Source organism: Tamandua tetradactyla, chromosome 7 (assembly GCF_023851605.1).
Source record: "Tamandua tetradactyla isolate mTamTet1 chromosome 7, mTamTet1.pri, whole genome shotgun sequence".
Taxonomy (NCBI): Eukaryota; Metazoa; Chordata; class Mammalia; order Pilosa; family Myrmecophagidae; genus Tamandua; species Tamandua tetradactyla.
Window position 1 is genome coordinate 174,432,217 of NC_135333.1, and position 18,642 is coordinate 174,450,858.

Genomic DNA, 18,642 nt, shown 5'->3' on the forward strand with positions numbered 1-18,642 from the left:
AAGACAAAAGAGGGGAGGGCGGGCCGGCGGACAAAAGAGGGGAGCGGAGGGTGGGCGGGTCGGCTGCTGCGGGGCCTGCCCTTTCAATTTAAGAGCACATCCTGGAAGTTTATGCAAGACAGTTCTGCTTATATGCTATTGGCAAGAATTTAGTCACATGGCCATATGTATGCCGACAGGAGACTGGGAAATGAAATCTCTATTTTGGGAAGTCATGTGCTCAGCTCAAGTCAGGATTCCAGTGCGCACTGATAATATCTTAGTTTTGTCTGCCGAGCAGCTGAGGTTGGTCTGTCTGAAGAGATCAGTACATCTTCCATACAAATCAAATGTTTGTTTACTATTTAAATTGCAAGGATAGAGGCACTATGCTACGGTAACTACATGATGGCAGTGAGCTGGAAAATACTTTGCCTTCTTAGAAAAGGCCAGTCACTGAACCATGAGATAGAGGCCTAGTGTATATTTTACTTCAGAGGAGGTTAACCCACATGGTGGTAAACCCTGAGTCCTATAAAGAAGAGTGGGAGGTAATCTAACCTCCTTTATTGCAACACAGCCTCAAAAATTTCCTGAGATCATTGAAAGATTAAATAAGCATTTAAAATCTGTAGATAAAGTAATTCAGAAATATTTTGGTGGAGAACTACAAGCCCTCATATGTCCTTAGAGTGGCAAGGGTGTTTTCATAATTCTGAAATTATAAATAAGACATGTCATCCTGTTCAGGATAGGGATGGAGTATTGGCTACTAACCGGGAGTATCCAGGGCTACTTCAGGTTCACCTCTGGGGGCCACAGCCCTCCACCATGATGGACTTGCTTATAGTCATCAACTAACTTGGGGTTCTGGAATTTCAGCTCATGGAGAATTTAAAAGGGAATGTTTCTCATAATATCAACTATCTAATAGTATTAGAATTTAGTAATCAGCTAGATAACATTTCTTTCATCTGCAGGCTCTAAAAGCTATTTACCACTCTTGATTAATATTCACTTAACCCCTTGGTGGTTGGTGAGGATGGTGGATCTCCAGTATTACAAGATGGACATCAGAGGGCTGATGGGAATGGAGCCTATACCTCATGAGGCACTTCTAGGCATGGTTTTCTACATTAAAAACTTTTTATTTCCTTTCTAAAACAAATAGAATGCAGAAGGGGTATATTTCTGCTAAAATGCATGTATTAATTAAAAAATTTTTGCAATTATTAATTTTTTAAGAAGATTACCTTTTCCTTTTACACATTTTCGTGAGTTGTTTAAGAAAATCTGTTCTTCTGCTAAGGAACAACAGGTTCTGAGTAATGAGAATGAGTATGCTGTGGAAACTGGGGTGCTTAGCTATAGACTTAATTAAAAGAAAGATGAATAGGTTATTCTCTTGGATTAAGTTTTGAACAGCATCTAGTGTAACACATTGTTAACAGTTAGTGTGAATGAATAACTTGTAAAGGGGGAAATCCAAACTCTTAACCACACTGAAGTCTTCCTAGTTTTACATCATGTGTAAGGACATACTGTGATCACTCAGATATTGAGTACCTACCACATTCTGAGCTGTTTATTTCTATTTACTCATCTATTTTTCACAACCACCACGTGAGGGACAAGTACTATATTTATCACCATTTTCCAGATGGGTAAGCTAAGGCACAGACAAGTGAAAGAACTTGCCTAAAGGCACATAGCTTGTCAGTGGCAGAGCCAGGTTATGTGATTCAGAGCATCTTATTTAATAACTCCTGGGCTATAGTCTTTGTCACTAGAAAGCTAGATAAGGCTGTAGGATCAGTTCAGAGACTGTAGGATGAGTTCAAAGATTGACAGAAGAGGAGACCTGGTATATCTGAAGGCAAAAGGAGTTGAACGGTTGTGCTGTTTAAAAGGTGTCGAGTCCCGTGAGACCAGCTAGAATTGGAATAAGTTGTGGAGCTCTGGTAAAGGCGAGCTTTAGCAGAGATAGACACTCCTTGTGTCTAAGGTTGCAGTGAAGTCTAAGCATAGAGAATTGCTGGGAAGAGGAGATGTAGAGGGAAATTGAGCTTTTGGGTGGTATGCTGAGCTGTCTCTTACCAGTTTTGAAAGAGCCATTGTTAAATGTTCAGGAAATTTACAGGCAGGTTGAGAGCTTGAAGTCAGCAAAGTTGGGAGAATTCATGCCACAGAAATTGGCAAATGCTGCAAATCAGGGCTTCTGGCGCCCATCCCCTACTTTCCAAAGCCCATTTCCCAGCACACTTTAGACCTTCTCCATTTCACTAACTTTTGAAAGCCTGCTGAAGTTTCAGTTGAGTTCAAGCCTCTGTTGAGTGTCTACTATAGAAAGACACTGTGTCAAGTATTGGGGATACAAAGACCAGCCCTTTAAGTAAAAAATACTGTGATGGAGAGAGAAGAGTGTACAGTTTTAAATCCTAGACTAGCTGTGAGACCTTGGGTTTGTCACAACCTTGGGTTACTCATCTGTAAGAGATGATGATGCTTATCCCAAAGGGTTATTGAGATGATTAATGAGGGTATTAAGCTCCTGGCACAGAGGAGCTCGGTAAGTGCCAACTCTAAGAGTGGCAGACATGTAAACAAATGCCGTTAGTGTGGCTTGATATAAGAAATAAAGAATGGATTGTTGTGTTTAATCAGAGAAGGCTTCACAGAGATCATATTCCTCTGAGCAAGATTTCAAATGATGAATCGGACTTTTCAGAATGGATGTTGTGGATGAAGTCTTCCCTGGTCCTTGTCAGAAAGTTGCTTTTTCTTTTTTTTTGTGGTCCCTACATGTTGCTTTTTTTTGTTTGTTTGTTTTTTACATGGGCAGGCCCAGGAATTGAACTGGGGTTTCTGGCATGGCAGGCAAGAACTCTGCCTGCTGAGCCACTGTGGCCCACCCTGCTTTTACTTCTTTTTAGTACTTACTTCACTATACATTATTTTATTGTAAGACAAACAATGAACCTGGAGTTAGGAACACTTGGATTTATATCCCAACTCCACCACTTATCTGCTGTGTGACCTCTGGCAAGATTCTTAACTTCTTGGTCTCTCGGTTTCCAATTCTGTCATATGAATACAGTACTTGGATGGTTTTGTGGATTAACTGAGAATGTATGGAAAAGCGCTAGATACTTAGCTGTGTGGTGAACCTCAAGGCCCATTACAAGTGGAATCCAGCTTGTCTTTACAGTTTCATCTCCCTCTGTGCTGTGTGGACCCCTGCCAAAACGCACTGTTCCTTTCACACTCCTGTGTCTTTGTGCCTGTTGCTCCATCTGCCTAGAAGAAGTCCAGGTAAGAGCATGGACTGGATGTTAATCTCAGTTCACCATTTACTAGTGAGGGGACCATGGGCAAGAGAATTATCCTCTCTCTGCCCCTTTTTTTTAAACTGTAAAATGGAGGAAATAATAGTATCAACTTCATTGTATTCATGGGAGGGCTAATCATGTAAAGACCTGGATTCATGCCTGGCATGAAGTAAAAATTCTTAGTTATCACTTCTGTTACTACTACCTTCCTTGTTCCTTAAGAAGAGGTTCAAATATCACTTCTTTTGTGAAGCCTTCCCAAATTTGCTTCTCCTCTGTGTGCCTATTGAGGCTTATGGACCATCTCTTTTTTTTTGAGGACCTACTATGTTTCAGGCTCTGTTCTAGGCATATTATTGGTGTTATTTATTTCAGACCACTCACTATCTTCTCATTCATTATCCCAGGTACCCTCTGGGATAGGTAGGTAGTTTTTTGATTTTACAGGAGGACTGAAAAATCCCCTGACAGTCACCATGTAAAGACTTTTTCCCCCTTTCTTTTTGGGAAAAAGATACAATCCGTAAAACCTGTAAACTAATTATAATAGCCCCATTTTACAGATTGGCACTTTTAACAAATATTATTGAGCAATTACATTGCATGGCTACTGTAAGTTCTGGGAATATAAACAATCAGATCCCTGACCACATGAGGTCATTTAAATTTAAAGTAATTAAATTAAAACTCTAAATCCTCAGTTACACTAGCCATATTTCAAGTATTTATAAAAATCAGCAATAGCTTGGATGTCATGGCAGGCCCAGTCTGGGCTGTTGGGGTTGGGGTGCTGGAACTGCTCTGGGCCCTGCTGTAGTTCAGCCTTGCCAACTTAAAGCCAAACCTGGGCTCCAGGAAATTGGAGAGAAGACCAAGGGGTCAGAGAAGAGATAGGAAATGTGACAGAGGCCATAAAGGAGTAAGGCAGAGGGGCACCTGGCCCCAACTGGGCTTTGAGGGAGGCCAGACTCCATTTTACATCTGGATCCCAAAATACAGGTTTAATGAAGGGCAAAGCTTCAGACCCCAGTATCAACCGTTGAGTCCTAATAGACTGCAATATCTTATTGATGTGGGTCGAGTTGATCCTACACAACCTATTGATTTAACCCAGCTCTCAATGGGAGTGGGGTAACCATCCAGCCACTTAAAGGGATTATTGTGTGCAGCTTGTGAAGGAGGGGACTTTAGAAGTAGCTTTTTCTTAAATTGAGAAAGATGGTGACATTGTTATGACAGCCTTTTATGACCCAAAGGAGTCTGGAAATTCTGTGTAAATCTGTTCTCTTCTTTTTGGGTGGACAACTCATTTCAAAACGTATGCTTCCACCTGAATCCCTGGTACCCTACTATACCAATGCAAAGAATCATGGCTATCTGACAGATCCTGGCAAATTTCCCAAAGCAAGACTTGCGTTCACCAAGAAGTTCGATTCGGTCTTACCTGATATCACCAAAGATGAGCTCTTCAGGATGCTAAGCACTCGAAAGGACCCAAGGCAGGTTTTCCTCGGTCTTGCTACAGGATGGAGAGTGAATATGGCTGATAAAAAAATCTTAAAACCCACAGATGAGAAACAGCTCATGAATTCCCTTCCAAAAGCAGAGTTGTTAAAGAACACTGGACAAGGGCCTGAAATAAAGGTATTTCTCATTGTATCTTCCTAATGGGTAATTCTCCAGATGGAGATGTTACTTTTCAGTATCATCTTTATTTTATCTGAAATCAAAATAAAAATGCTGTTAAGAAAGGAAAAAAAAATCAATAACTTAGTACTTATCTTGCAAGCTTTCTCAGCAGCACTTGATATAGGTGATTCTTCCTCCATTTTGGAGCATTTCTTCATTGGTTCCTGAGACACCACACTCTTGGTTTTCCTTCTACCTCCCCCCAGCTCCTTCTCAGGCTACTTTGCTGGATCCTTCTCCATTGTAGTTTGAGTACCAGAGCTCAGTCCTGGACTGTCTTCACCTCTCTAAATATATTCATTCACTCCCTGAGCAATTTCATCTGGTCCTGTGGTGTTAAACATCTCTTATATTTGGTTTCCCAGTTTTTATTTCTAGTCCCAACTTCTAGCTTGAACTTCTAGCAGATTTTTTTTTTTATCTAACTGCCTACTCAACATTTGCTATTGGAGAGAAAATAGGTCTTATAGGAGGACTGAAGATCCTTCTGGTCGGTCTTCATTATTGATTTGTCTCAAACTATTGATTTCTACCCCTCCCATCTGTACTCCTCTTCCTGTGTGTTTTCTCTTTCATTAAAGAGGACTCTTCTCTTTCTCTTATATGCTCCTTCCGTCCACCCACAGAACCTCTCAGCTCTACCTTCAAAATGTATCTTTTCACCCTATTTCTCCAAGCGTTCATCATCTCTAGGTTAGAGTTTTCCAGTAACTTCCTAACTAGTTTGTGTTCCTCCACTTTAACTCCCCACCTCTTAGTCTGTAACTGAGAAGCTAGGATTTAGGGAATCATTGTGATTACTGAATCACTATATAGATACTCCTTTTTACTTTCTGGTGTATTGGAGTAGACGGAGGGAAATACCTGAAGTCACGGAACTGTAATCCAGCTGCCTTGATCTCTGATAATGATTGTATAGCCTTTATCTTGTGCCCTTGTAATTGTAAAAAACCTTGTGACTGATCTCACTTGCACTCCTCTTATCTAGTTTTTCAACTTTAGTGTTTTATGATCATTAAAGACAGCCCCTAACGTTTATAATGAAGGGTTTTGAGTCAGCCCAGAACTTACTCACCCCAAGTCCAAGGCTATCTTGATAAACTAAGCTGGATCTAATCAAAATGGGCCTGCCTGACATGTGCAGTAGCTTAAATGTCAGCCTATAAGTGACCTATACCTCATTATAATACTAAAAATCACACCCATCATCACATTAAGGCTGCCATTTTCTTACATACATTTTGTGACTATGCATGTAATCAGTCTGTACATGCTCAATAATTAGATCATCTCTAATTACATTATCTAGAGCCACTGGGGTCATTATCCTAAAACCTGCCCACTTTTTGATACTATGAAACTATCAGAATTACTGCAGTTTTGGGAGACAGATCTTAGTCTGATAGGCTGTCTGATTTCCTGCCTTGAGCCTAGCAATAAACTCTTTTTTTCTCTTTGAAACCCTGTTGTCTTAGGAATTGGTCATTTGAGTGCACTGGACAGAGAACCCACCACTTTTGTTCCATATCAAATCTTTTCTATAGACAGCAAAGCAATCCTTTAAAAATATAAACCAGGTTGTTTTCCTTGCTTCCCTTTATCCTCTGGCTTTCTGTCACATTTAGCATGAAATCCAAAGTCCTGACTATGCCTTTGGATCTGATTCCAGCATCTGACCTCACTGCTTCCCACTTTCTTCCTCTCCCATTGCACTTTAGACACACCAGGTCTCTTGCAGAGCATTGGACAGGACAGGCAGGCTCCCAGTTTAGGACTTTAGTACTTGCTGTTTGTCTGCTTAAAAAGATCTTCCCCTCAGATATGAAATGGGTGGTAACTGCAGGGGTTGGGGCAGGACACAGGGTCATTGGAATATAGGGTGACATGCCTTGCTCTTGAGGGCCCTGGTGAGCTTCTGAAGGGTTGGGCAGAGAAGATTTAAGTGTCAGATTGTTTTAACTCAGTAGCTGAATACAATATGACCTTTGATCAAAGACCTGTTTATAGCGTGCTTAGGTGATAACTCAGGCACAAATAAGTGGTCTTTTTTCTTTTTTAGCATCTTCCAAATACTTATTAATATGCCAGGTTCTGTGGAAACCAGATAAATAAACAGTGTTTCTTCTCATGGATTTAGAAGATTCGCTATTATTGTTAGGTGTTTGGGGTCACAGAAGAGGGGAGGAGTGATTTACACTTAAATCCTTGTGAATCAAGGAAGCCCTCCAGAGGAGGTGACATTTCAGATGAGGTTTGAAGGAGCAGGTCTGTAGGGAGGGAAGATGATTTTAGGCAGGAGAAATAACATGAGCATTGCCAGGAGATGTGGGACTGTATGAATGGAACAAGTGCTGCCTGATGAGAAATGGTAAAAGATGAGGTTCTTCTCATTAAATCAGCAAATAAATAGAACTAAGGAGTTCTCTGTGTATTTTGTGACAAGATTAAAATGTTCGGGCTTTTAGCAGTAAGAAAGGTTTGAGGAAGTGAAAAATGTATTTTTAAAAAGATGGTTTTTTTTTTAACTCTGATAGAACAAATACATGGAGCTATTTTAAGGATTTGTGCTATCATTTGCTCACTTAAAAATGACGTGGTGTGTTTTGAAATGTATTGCTTTTTTGTATATATGTTATATTTAAAACAACGTGAAGGTAAAATGCTTTATCTAGCCTTTTTCTGGTGGGTTGTTAGGAAATGTTAACTATGATAATTGTGACTTGTCTGTCCGTACCAGGTGCTTTCAATGGCAAGGGGGTTTGAAATCAGTCCTTATCACTTGCTTTTAGTACATTATTTCACGTTAAATGATTTTAACAATCCCTTCTTTGTCCTAAGACATGCTTTTCAAGTAAGCTGTTCAAATAAGCTCCTCATTCTTAAAAATGAACCCTGGTTCATGCATGGGATGTTATCGTGTAGATTAAATAAGAGAAAGCATAATGATCAATACAGTGCTTGGCACACAGGCCAGGAGTAAATGTTAGTGTTCTGCCTCCCCAGTGTTCTTTTCCTCACATTTTTCATTCTTTGTTCCTTAAATCAGATTGTTTCCTGGACACCTGTGTGCTAGACCTATCCTCTGTTCTAAGGCCCCCAGAATTAGGTGAAAACCCAACTAAATACTGGCCCTGCAGGGAAGGTGTCACTTTAGAGCGGGAAGGAGGCTGAGAAATGAGCCTCGCGCTTGCTCATGCCAGGGAGGAGGAGAGGCTCTCCAACCCTGAGGACCCGCTAAGCCGCGCGCAGGGCCTGAGTGGGATAAGGGGGACCTTCCAAGGGGAAGTTACGTGCTGGTGGACATTTGTCACTTTTTTCCAGTATTAGGACGGTCTGGGCCATTCTTTTAAAAGGCTGATCACTGCCGTTCAGGAGTTGCCAAACTGACTAATCCAGCTCCTCAGGGCAAGGGTCCCAAACTTGGCTGCCCATTGGTGTCCCCCCCGGGGGGGGGCTTTAACCCACTGGCCAGTCATACCCTGTGCCAAGCGCATCAGAACGTGGGGGGCGGGGGGCCGCGTGACAATCACTGAAGGACCTCCAGTAATTACAAAGGGCCGCCAAGTTCTGCCTCTTAAAGCACGCGTGCATGTCTCGGGGCTGGTGGCTGCTATGCCTTAACCCGTGACGCACAGCTAGGGGACTGAGCTTGTGGGGCAAGCCGCGTGGGCGGCCGGCCGCCCCGGGCGCGGGTTTCTGCATTGTCATGCTGACTCTGGCCGGTTGCCCGCGCGCGGGGCGGGGCGAGGCTTGCTGCACAAGGGGGCCCGCAGCGCCTTCCCTCCCGCAGCCTCGCGCCGGGCGGCGGGGCCCCAGCAGGAGCGCGGCTGGAGTAGGTGAGCCTGGGACACGGACAGCGCCGAGCTCCAGCCTCTGATGCGGGGTCGCGGGGGCTGCCTGTTCGCGGGGGCCCTTCTGAGACTAGGGGCTGCGGGCCGCCGCAGAGGGAGGGGGCGCGCCGCGGCTGGGCTCCAGCCTCCGCGTGGGAGCGCGCGAGTCTGCCTGTGCGCGGGGGTGCGGGCCTCGCGGCTGCAGGGCGGGACAGCATGGCGGGGGGCTGCTGGCCGCCTAAGAGGAGGCGTCAGCGGATGGAGGGGGACTGGCAAGCTCCCTCTGGGCTCCTCCTTTGTAGGGACAGCGTGCAGGATGGCTTGAGAAACGGGTCGTGTCGCGCCTTGAAGTGTAGGTGCGGATCTGATGAACAGACGGAGAGACCCCCACAGCCTTTAGGAGGTCGTGGCTGTCAGGGTACCTTTCCAAGGGATGTTCAGACCTTTCCACCCCCGGGATTGCCGAGGGGTGGGTCAGTGTGTGCAGTCTCCGCGCCTCCCGGCCGGCAGCGTTCAGGACGTGCGGTCTGCGCCGCTTGGACGAGTTGAGCGGCCCGCGCGGTCCGGAATGGCCTGACGCTGCCCCTTTCAGGAGGCTGTGTGAAGGCGCACTGTCCGAGGTGCACAGCACTACGCGCGCGCCGCGGCTGGGGTTGACCTTGAGAGTACAGTGCTCGAGAATGGGCCTGATGGCGGTGCCAACGTGCTTCTATTTTTAATCCCACCGCTGACTCATTTCTCTGCCTGAGTTCACCCGTCTGTAAACTTGGACCATTGGTTTCTGATGTCATCCAGGATGTTGCTGCACTGCTTCAAGGTTCTTAAATAAGAGTACGGTAAGTGGGCAGGGCAGAGTGCTCCTAATTTTGCCCATCGTTTCAAATTTCAGGAAAACATTGTAAGTTTCGAGAACATCCGCGTAGAGCAGAGTTTAAAGCCAAATTAAATTGGGAGGTGTTTTGTGAAAGCTGAGATAATTACGCCGCAAGCGGCTCGGAGGTTTTCCTGAATGTGGGTTCCTGGGAAATAGAGCGTTTAATGTTAGCAGAGACTTGCTGCCACCGAGCCCTGGTCGAAGCGCTGACGTTTATGGTGGCCTGGAGGCCGTGTTTCCAGCTCACTGGTGACTCACCGCGGTCCAGAGCACGCGTCCGGCGGCGGGCCTCGTCGCTGCCAGAACTGCGGCCTGGCCGGTTCGCTGGCGCGGGGGTCGTGCGGCTCACGGCCTGGAGCCCCGCCCCCGGCGCAGCCCCTCCCGCGGAGGGAGCCGGTGGATGAGCCCGACCCCGCCCCGCGGCTCCGCTCCCGCGGGCTCCAGCTCCCGCCCTTTTACTCAGCGCCCGCGCGGCCGCCGGCGGAAGGGCGTCCTCGGCCCGCTCTCTTTGTGCCGCAGAGGAGCCGCCGGAGCCGCCGGAGCCGCCGGGCTCGAGAGCGCGCCGAACTGACCTCCGAGACCCAAGGACCCGTTGTGTTCGCGACAGAGAAAGGCGGCCATGGTCCAGCCTTGAAGGTAGGAGGTACTCAAGGATGTCCTTCCCTTCTAGACTCCGCATCAGCTCGGCGAGCCCATCATGGTCGCGGCTTTCCGTTTTCCAAAAAAAAAGCCAGGGTTTTTTAGAGAAAGCCTCTAAGCGGAGCGCACCCTTAGGAAATGGCAAACACTTATGAGCTAACATGTTAATCTGAATTGATGAGAAGATGGGTAAATTTCAGAACTGGGGAAGCTTGAAAGAGGAAACATAGGTAATGGAAAGAGGTAACCATTCTTACCTTTTAAGGTAAGTTTTTAAAAGACCCTTTCCCTCTGTCCTCCCTTCCTGCTTCACTCCCAGAAAACCTAAATAATTTAAACGATTTCTAGCCGCAGTTTAAGCTGCTGAATGCGAGTCGTTTAGGGAAGTACTGAGAAAAGGGGATCAGGAAATTCTGAAGTCAGCAAGTTGGCTCTGTCATAGTCCTATTTGATTTCCTGGGGGAGACCCAGAAACCCACAGGTCCTAGGAAAGCCACAAGCAAGTTCCCTTCAGGAGTTTCTTTTCTAGAGTAGACCTAACAATTGGGTGGAAAAAAAGAAAAAAACCTTATCTTTGGTTGATGGCAGTCATGATGGAAACCTTCCCTTAGGCCCATCCACTGGGGCTGTCTGGCCATGGCCTGTGGTATTAGAAAAGTGCTTGGAGAGGCGATGACATTGTGATGATGTTCCACATCATGTGACATAAGAAATGGAACCCATACTTGAATATTGCCTTCTTAGAAGAAAACTTGAGACCTGAGTTAAATGTAAAAAATGTATTTGGATATATGTGCCCCTTAGAAAAGACATTAAGAATTTAATTTTTTATTTACTACCTGTTTTGCGTCTGAAAGAATCCTGTTGGGTGGCTCAGCAGGCAGAGTTCCCCCTGCCATGCTGGAGACCCGGGTTAGATTTCCGGTGCCTGCCTATGCAAAAAAAAAAATTGAAAGAATCCTATTTACCTTTTTGAAGAATAGGGAAATGGAGCTAGACTTGAAAGACTTGAAGTCTAAAAAGGCTTTTAACTTTGTTTAAAATATATTGTATTCTTCACCTGTGTCATAAATTTGTACTTAAAAAGTTACATAGATGTTTATCTTTATAAAATTCTACTGATACTCCTGGTTTTAACAACAGTGGGAGTAAAAAGATTCATGTTTTTGTGACTTATGGAACTCACATTGATATGGTGTGATATTTTCAAATCCATGTGCTCATATTCAGATATTTAGTGAGTGAAAAGCATACCACCAAGGCACACTTAAAATAACTCAAGAAAATCACTTGGCACATCTCTTAAGGAAATTTACTCTTCCCTACTGTGTTTCTAGATCTCCAGCTTATTGTTATCCACATTTGGACCCAAATGTTGGGTTTTGAAATCTTTAGGCATCATTCAGTTTGAGTGGTAAATACATTTATTCAGTGAAAGAATGCTTATAAAAATAGGGTTATAATCCTAATGTCCATGTCTTTAAGCAAAAAAGTTTAAGTTTCATACTTTAATTGCAACATGAATCAGTAGTGGAAGGGAGCTTTTTATAAGGCCTCCGTTTCTTTCTCCTCTGAATGTTTCTTCCCTTCATCTCACTTCCCCTTTCCCCTCAATAAACAACAACACTTGCAGCAAAATCTACCATGCTTTCACAGTGTAACTAAGATGAAAGTGAGAATCCTGATGGAAGGAACTGGTGAGCCTAGGAGACTACTTAAAGGATGACGCCTTTAAAGAAATGTTTTTAAAAAGTGTAGCCTATGGACCATCTGCACAAAGTCCCCTGAAGTTCTTGTTAAATAATGCATTCCTGGGCTTATCCCCAATTCAAGTAGTCCCTTAATGTAACTAGGAACTGCGTTTTTATTTTACTTTTTTCTTAAGCTCCCCTCAGGTAATTCTTAGGAATATCAATTTTGAGACTGCTTGGTCAAAATCAGTTGATAAAAGAATTGGGGAAAACAAAGGACTATTCTTCAATACCCAAAAGCAAATGGTAATGCAAAAAGGGATAAATACACTTCATACCTGAATAGAAAAATAGGGGATTATGTTCCCTGTGGCCAGGGCTTGTATGTCCATATAAATTGGAACTTGTGAGCTGCTACATTCTAGGCACTTAGTAGGGTTACAAATGCTCAGACATCTGACTTTCATAAACATCTTTTGTTCTGAAGGGCAAGATTGCAGTTTTTTTTAATAGAGAACCTTTTTTTGTATACAGATCAGTATCTCCAGGATTTCAGAGTTTTGAAACCATGTGTATAAAAACTTGTTTGTGGTATTGAGAGGAAAAACAAACTGAATGAAAAAGTACGTATTGGAACTTCAGTGCCTGACAAAGTTACTTAGGTTATCAGATATGACTAAAACTGGCAAGACCGGATTTGAATAATTTCTTTAAGATGATAACAGGAAAGATGACAGACACAAAGCAGTGGGTGATTAACATCCACATGAATTATACAGACCCTTGGGAGAGAGCTCAGACAGGTTCTTGTAGGCGTGGTGGTCAGATGGTCCAGCCTGGAAAGGTAGACAGAAGACAGGACTCCTTTCAAACCTGGTAACTGACTAGACATCAGAAAACGAGTGGTAATATAATAACTCTCCAACCATTACTTTTCATTCTCACTATTCTGCTAAACTACCATAACTGACAGAAAACTCCATTTCTTTTGATTCATTGCTCTGAGATAATCTCTTATCCTAGTAGTGTTTTCTGCTTTGGGGCTGCTGATTGGTGAAGCCTGAGGAGGGTTGAGGAACTGCTTTGAGATGTGGGAAGTGAGGATGAGGTTCTGTGCCTTACCTTAGAAGAATTTGGAATCTTTAGGGTAAGGACTACCAAGATTCAAAAGAGGAGTATTGTTAGAATTGTAAATACATTTATCCTGGTTATGTGCTGGTTACAGTAAAGTTTTACTGGTTGTGATTCCATCTTGAGTCCCAATACCCTCTCCTCTTGCTTCGATGGACAACACCATGGAAGCAGCAGACCTCTTGTTTGCCCTTTCTCTGTTCTGTTCTTCTGATGGTCCAGGCTTCAAATTTTCTCCTGTCTTTCCTGTGAGTTCATTTACTGGGACCTGTTAGCCCATATCTGCCTCCTACCTTTATTGACTTTTACCCAGACTGATTTCGGGTATTCGTTTTCTCTTGCCAAAACCATTTCAGCAGTTTCCCACATCTGATCTCCCTCTTTTCCCAGTCTGTTGGCTGCGGAGTCCTCTTCTGATTGCCCCCACATCTGTGTCCAGGGTAAAGTACGCATTCCTTAGCCTGGTATTCTTTGCCCTCCAGGATCTGGTCCCAACTTGCTTTTCTGGTTATCTCCTGTTCTGTTCCCTCAGTGACTGGGGGCTCCTGGGGATACTGACTGATGCAACTATAATCCCTAAAGTTTCTCACCTTTGTTTTGTTCTTTATTCTAATTCCTGACTTCTCTTCCCCAAATCTATTTTTTCAGCTGCCTGCATTTTTGAGGACAAGGCCAGATTTGGCTGCTCTTTCCCTCTCTGTGCTTCTACAAATTCGTATCTCTGGAAAATGAGGAATCCTGCTTATGCCAATTTTTTGGTTATATGCTAACGGTAGACATCTAGCCTTATTGGTCCTGTGTATATAGAGTTCAGCAGCTGTCTGAGTGAATATCCTGTCAATGATAGTGGCTCCCATTTACTGAATGCCTACTATGTGTAGACTCTTAAATTTAGTAGATTAAATCCTCACAACAATCTGACGCAGCAAGTATTCCTCATTTTTCACAGATGAGAAAAAGGAGGCCCTGAGAGCTTGGCAGCATGCCCAAGATTAGGTGGCTGGCTAAGAGGCAGAGTCAGGATTGGAGCCCAGTCTGTCAGCCTGCAAAGGGCATTCTGAGTACTCACACTTCTGGCATCTGGCTTTCTGCTCCTGCTGTTGGGATCCACACCTGATATCCCTGATGTGAGTGTCCTCCTGACTCAGAGCTGCACGCGTGGGAGCCTTGGTGTTCCAGCCAGGTGCTGGGACAGAGGAAGCCATCGGCCACTAGGTGCTTGCTGCACTGCTCTGCATCCCTGTGTCTCCTAAACCGTGCATTCCTTTAGGACGAGAATGATCTGTTTGATTCTTCCATGCTCTTTTTAACAACTAGTGAGCATTCAGTAAATATTTGTTGAAAGAGTGGATTGTGGTAGGACCAGAGGAGAAGACTTAAGTGAGGGATAAATCTAAAAGGTGTCTGATTTTATTTAAGGTGGGCTGTCTATCAGAGACCTAAGTTGTTGAGGAGAGATTCAAGGCAGCGTGTTGGAAAGCACAGTTCAGAGTTTTAAAAGGCTGTGTGACCGCAGCGTTGTGTGCTGGGACGACAGTGTTGGGAAGGAAGTCACATTACCTCGATTTAGCTGCCATTTGTTGAGCACCGTGTTCTCAACGTTGGGCTAAGTACATTGTCACCTTTAACACATCTTTAATATATCTGGGCAGTGTACATGTTTTAAAATACATTGTTAACAATGTTTGTATATGATTAAAAAATCATCACCACCACTCTGTGTGGCAGAGTGGATATCTCATATACTCATTTTACAATTCAGAAACTCGAATTTTAGAAAGAGGTGGAAAGTAATAGTATAAAAGTTTTTGATTTGTACCCAGGCCTCCAGAGCCAAGTTCCTTCAACACTGTCACTTTTCAGAACCACATACTCAGTTCTGTCCCCCTAGTCTCTCTATCAAAATGATTGCTCTTGGTCTTGGCTGACGTCTGAGTTGTTCCAAGAGAGTTGGTAACTGGCTGTGATTGTAACTTGAAAGAGTCTATTCTCTTCACTATTGTTTGTATTAATTCTTGAGGCTTGGCAAGTCAGCTAGCACTAGGTTTTCTGAAGTTGGTATGACTTTGACCACAGTGCAAGGGTGTGGGTTTTATGTACTCTAAAGTATTTTAGTGCAGGAGTCGAATTATTTTGTCAGACATGACTTCCGTTATATCTTCTTTTACTTCATTAATAATAATGCCATCTTATTTGAATAGAATAGTAAATTCAGAGACTCTTGGCGACTGGCCTTTTTTTTTTTTCTACAGTTACTAGTACTTTTTTTAAAGATTTTTATTGTAGACAACAAATAAATACAAGCATTTTTGACATACATTCTTAACATGGTTACAATCAGTGGCTCACAATATCATCACATAGTTGTGTATTTATCACCATGATCATTTTTTTGAACATCTGCATCTCTCCAGCAAAAGAAATAAAAAAGAAAAATGAAATAACTCACATATGCCATGCCCCTTACCCCTCCCTCTCACTGACCACTAGTATTTCAATCTACTCAATTTATTTTAACCTTTGTTCCCTTTATTATTTATTTCTTATCCATATCTTTTACTCATCTGTCCATACTGTAGATAAAAGGAGCATCAGACTGGTTTCATAATCACACAGTCACATTGCAAAAGCTATATCATTATATAATCATCTTCAAGAAACATGACTACTGGAGAACAGCTCTACAGTTTCAGGTCCTTCCCTCCAGCCACTCTAATACACCATAAACTAAAAAGGGGATATCTATATAATGCGTAAGATAACATCCAGGATGACCTCTCCACTGTTTGAAATCTCTGAGCCACTGACACTTTATTTTGTCTCATTTCTCTCTACCCCCTTTTGGTCAAGTCCCAGCTCACCCTAGGATTTCTGTCCCATGTTGCCAGGGAGGTTTACACCCCTGGGAGTCATGTCCCATGTCATGGGGGGAGCGTTAGGGTGTGGGAGTCATGTCCTGTGTAGATGGGGGGAGGGTGGTGAGTTTGTTTGCCATATTGGCTTAGAGCAAGAGGCTACATCTGAGCAACAAAAGAGATTCTCTGAGGTGACTCTTAGGCCTAATTTTAAGTTGGCTTAGCCTATCATCTTCAGGGATGAGTCTCATAGGGGCAGACCCCAAGATTGAGGGCTCAGCCTACTGATTTGGTTGTCCCCATTGCTTGTGAGAATCAGCTGAAATCTTAGAAACTGTTCATGAGGAAAATGTACATAGAAAATTTTGCACGTGATTTCTAACTCTTTGTGGGTCTGTGTTAGGATTTCTGGTAGAGAGGCTGACCCTTTCAAAGCGCTGTATGTGCTCTCATTAGTTGAAGCCTTAGTAGTTTTTTCATTTTGTTATATGGTTATTTTCTTTCCACTGGTATTTGTTACAGTGGGATATATTCCTGTATTCCTCTTTATGGATTTAACCTTTAAAAATCTTTCATTCCTAGAACAGCCAGGAAGGGTTTACTTTCTGTTCCCAATCCAATTTTGTGAAAAAAATTTACAAATTTTTTTCTTTTTAATTTCTCACATTTACTAAACGTTTTGTTGTCTTTCAGATAGCTTAACATTTATTACTCGGAAGCTGAAAACATTGTGTCAGATCCATTACATAGTTCTCACTCAGTACTTAGGGTAACTTTATGATGTATTAAGTAGTAGTATTCCCATTTTAACAACACCAGAGATTGAGAGGCTGAGAAATCTGCTTAAAATAACACTGGTAGCTAATTGATCAGATTGGAGCCCAGGTTCATCTCCTCCTACTATGCTCTTTTCAGAAATTCATTTTAAAAACACACAGATTATCTGCCTTGATCATAGCAAAGTTCACCTTTAAACTTTATTGTTGTTTTTTTGATACCAAAAAACAAAACAAAGCACACACACACACACACGCACACACACAAGCATAACCTTAAGGAATGTTAAGATGAGAGAGAAAATATACCTAATGAACCAGACTTGGACTTTTACCACATTTCTTCAGAGTTCTGTATTAAACAGACACCCTGAATTTTGAGGGGTGCGATGCTCCTGTGAAAGAAGGAGTGGAATGCGTTAGGAATGTGGCTAAGAGCAGGGTGGGTTTAGCTGGTTAGAGTAGGGGATTCCTGGCTTTGGCTCAAAAGAATCTTTTTAAAACCCATGTGTTACAAGCTAGTCCTGCAGTAAGAATCCCACTGGAAAAGACAGTGGACTCTCTGTGTGAATTCGCTTCTTATGTGACCAGAGAGACCTGTCATCCTTCCCATCATGTCTGTGTTAAGTAGTAGGGGTAGTGGGAAAGAGCTTAAGAGTGATTGGAATTGGTGAATCAGAACTCTTGAAAAAAAAAAAAGGACTGCAAAATAATATTGGAAAAAAGACTGAAGAGAAGAAGAAAGGAAATGAAGAGCCCCAGCTCCTGAAAGAGGATAGGAAGGGAAATGAGGAGGAGTTAAATTACCCTGAAGCATTACTCAAGTGTTGTCTCACAGTTGACTGAACTAGTCTTATTGCATAAAGAAGGGAGGTCTTACGTCTTTGAAGTACCAGTGTACTTCTACTTTCTGTTCCCAATCAGAAAAGTTTAGCAATGTAACTTGAAATTATATGTGCTTCCTTTTTTAAGTGTTTTTTTTAATTGTGAAATATAAAATATATTCAAAAAAGCATTAAAAAAATTTCCAAGTATAGAATATATTTTGAAGTTTGGTATGGGTTACAGTTCCATGTGTGCTTCCTTTTTAGGCTGCATTTAAATACTTGTAGAAATTGGACCATAGGTTAGAAAATCACAACTACTTGTTGATTCTTTGGGGAAAAATGTTTATTAATATGTAAAAGATCACATATCAACAAATAGGACATCTTTTGAAAAAATAAAACTAATTCTTTAACACTAGTATAACTTCATTTTAATGATTTTGTCCTTGTTTTCATGTATACATACTTTGATATCGTTGCACATTTTCATTATAAAACCAGACCTTTATATCTGATAGAAGTTTAAAAAGGGCAGAATGTAAATTGCTGGTGGTAGGAAGTTAAGATGTTTATACCAAAAAGTGAGTGCATATGAGTCAGGATCAGAAGAGAACATAGGAAAATGAGCACAGTTCATGTAAGTAATGTGAGGCAATCTTTAGGTTGCACCTGAAGTTGTTACTGTTTAGGTAATGTCCTATTTTCTGCAAAAGATAAATTATTGTTTATTTGTAAACAGCTTATAGGCAAACTGTCAAGAAGGTAAAAATGGTGAGCATTATAGAGAAGATTTAAGCCATTTAGTAGTGATTTTGAAATTCACAAGGGTAGAAATCTATTTCTTTGTGACTATGAGGAAATCTCTAGACTTGAAATTGTTTTACTTTGTAGCAGTGTCTGAAATCATGTGCTGTATTTGCAGTCAGTAATGCAAGTATGATTTTCTGAAGATGATTTAAATTACATTTTACTAAGGTTCTTGGATACAGGACCAGCATAGAATGAAAGTACTGGACGTCAAA

The 18,642-nt window shown here is 42.5% G+C and overlaps 1 protein-coding gene and 1 pseudogene across 5 annotated transcripts in view; both read left to right on the forward strand.

Moving 5' to 3' along the window:
- LOC143642891 (thioredoxin reductase 1, cytoplasmic) overlaps positions 1 to 18,642 on the forward strand; it is a 173,156-nt gene that overhangs the window by 59,276 nt on the left and 95,238 nt on the right. Inside the window, exon 1 of one of the 5 annotated variants that reach the window (XM_077111876.1) lies at positions 8,737 to 8,833. The exons of 2 other annotated variants lie outside the window; for them this stretch is intronic. The gene's annotated coding sequence lies outside the window, so the exon portion shown is untranslated. Of the gene's footprint in view, positions 1 to 8,736; positions 8,834 to 9,132; positions 9,664 to 10,343; positions 10,606 to 18,642 lie in introns of those variants that run through there. 2 more of the 5 variants (XM_077111877.1, XM_077111878.1) reach the window with 2 other exon arrangements.
- On the forward strand, positions 84 to 8,632 carry LOC143642893 (large ribosomal subunit protein uL15m pseudogene; annotated as a pseudogene).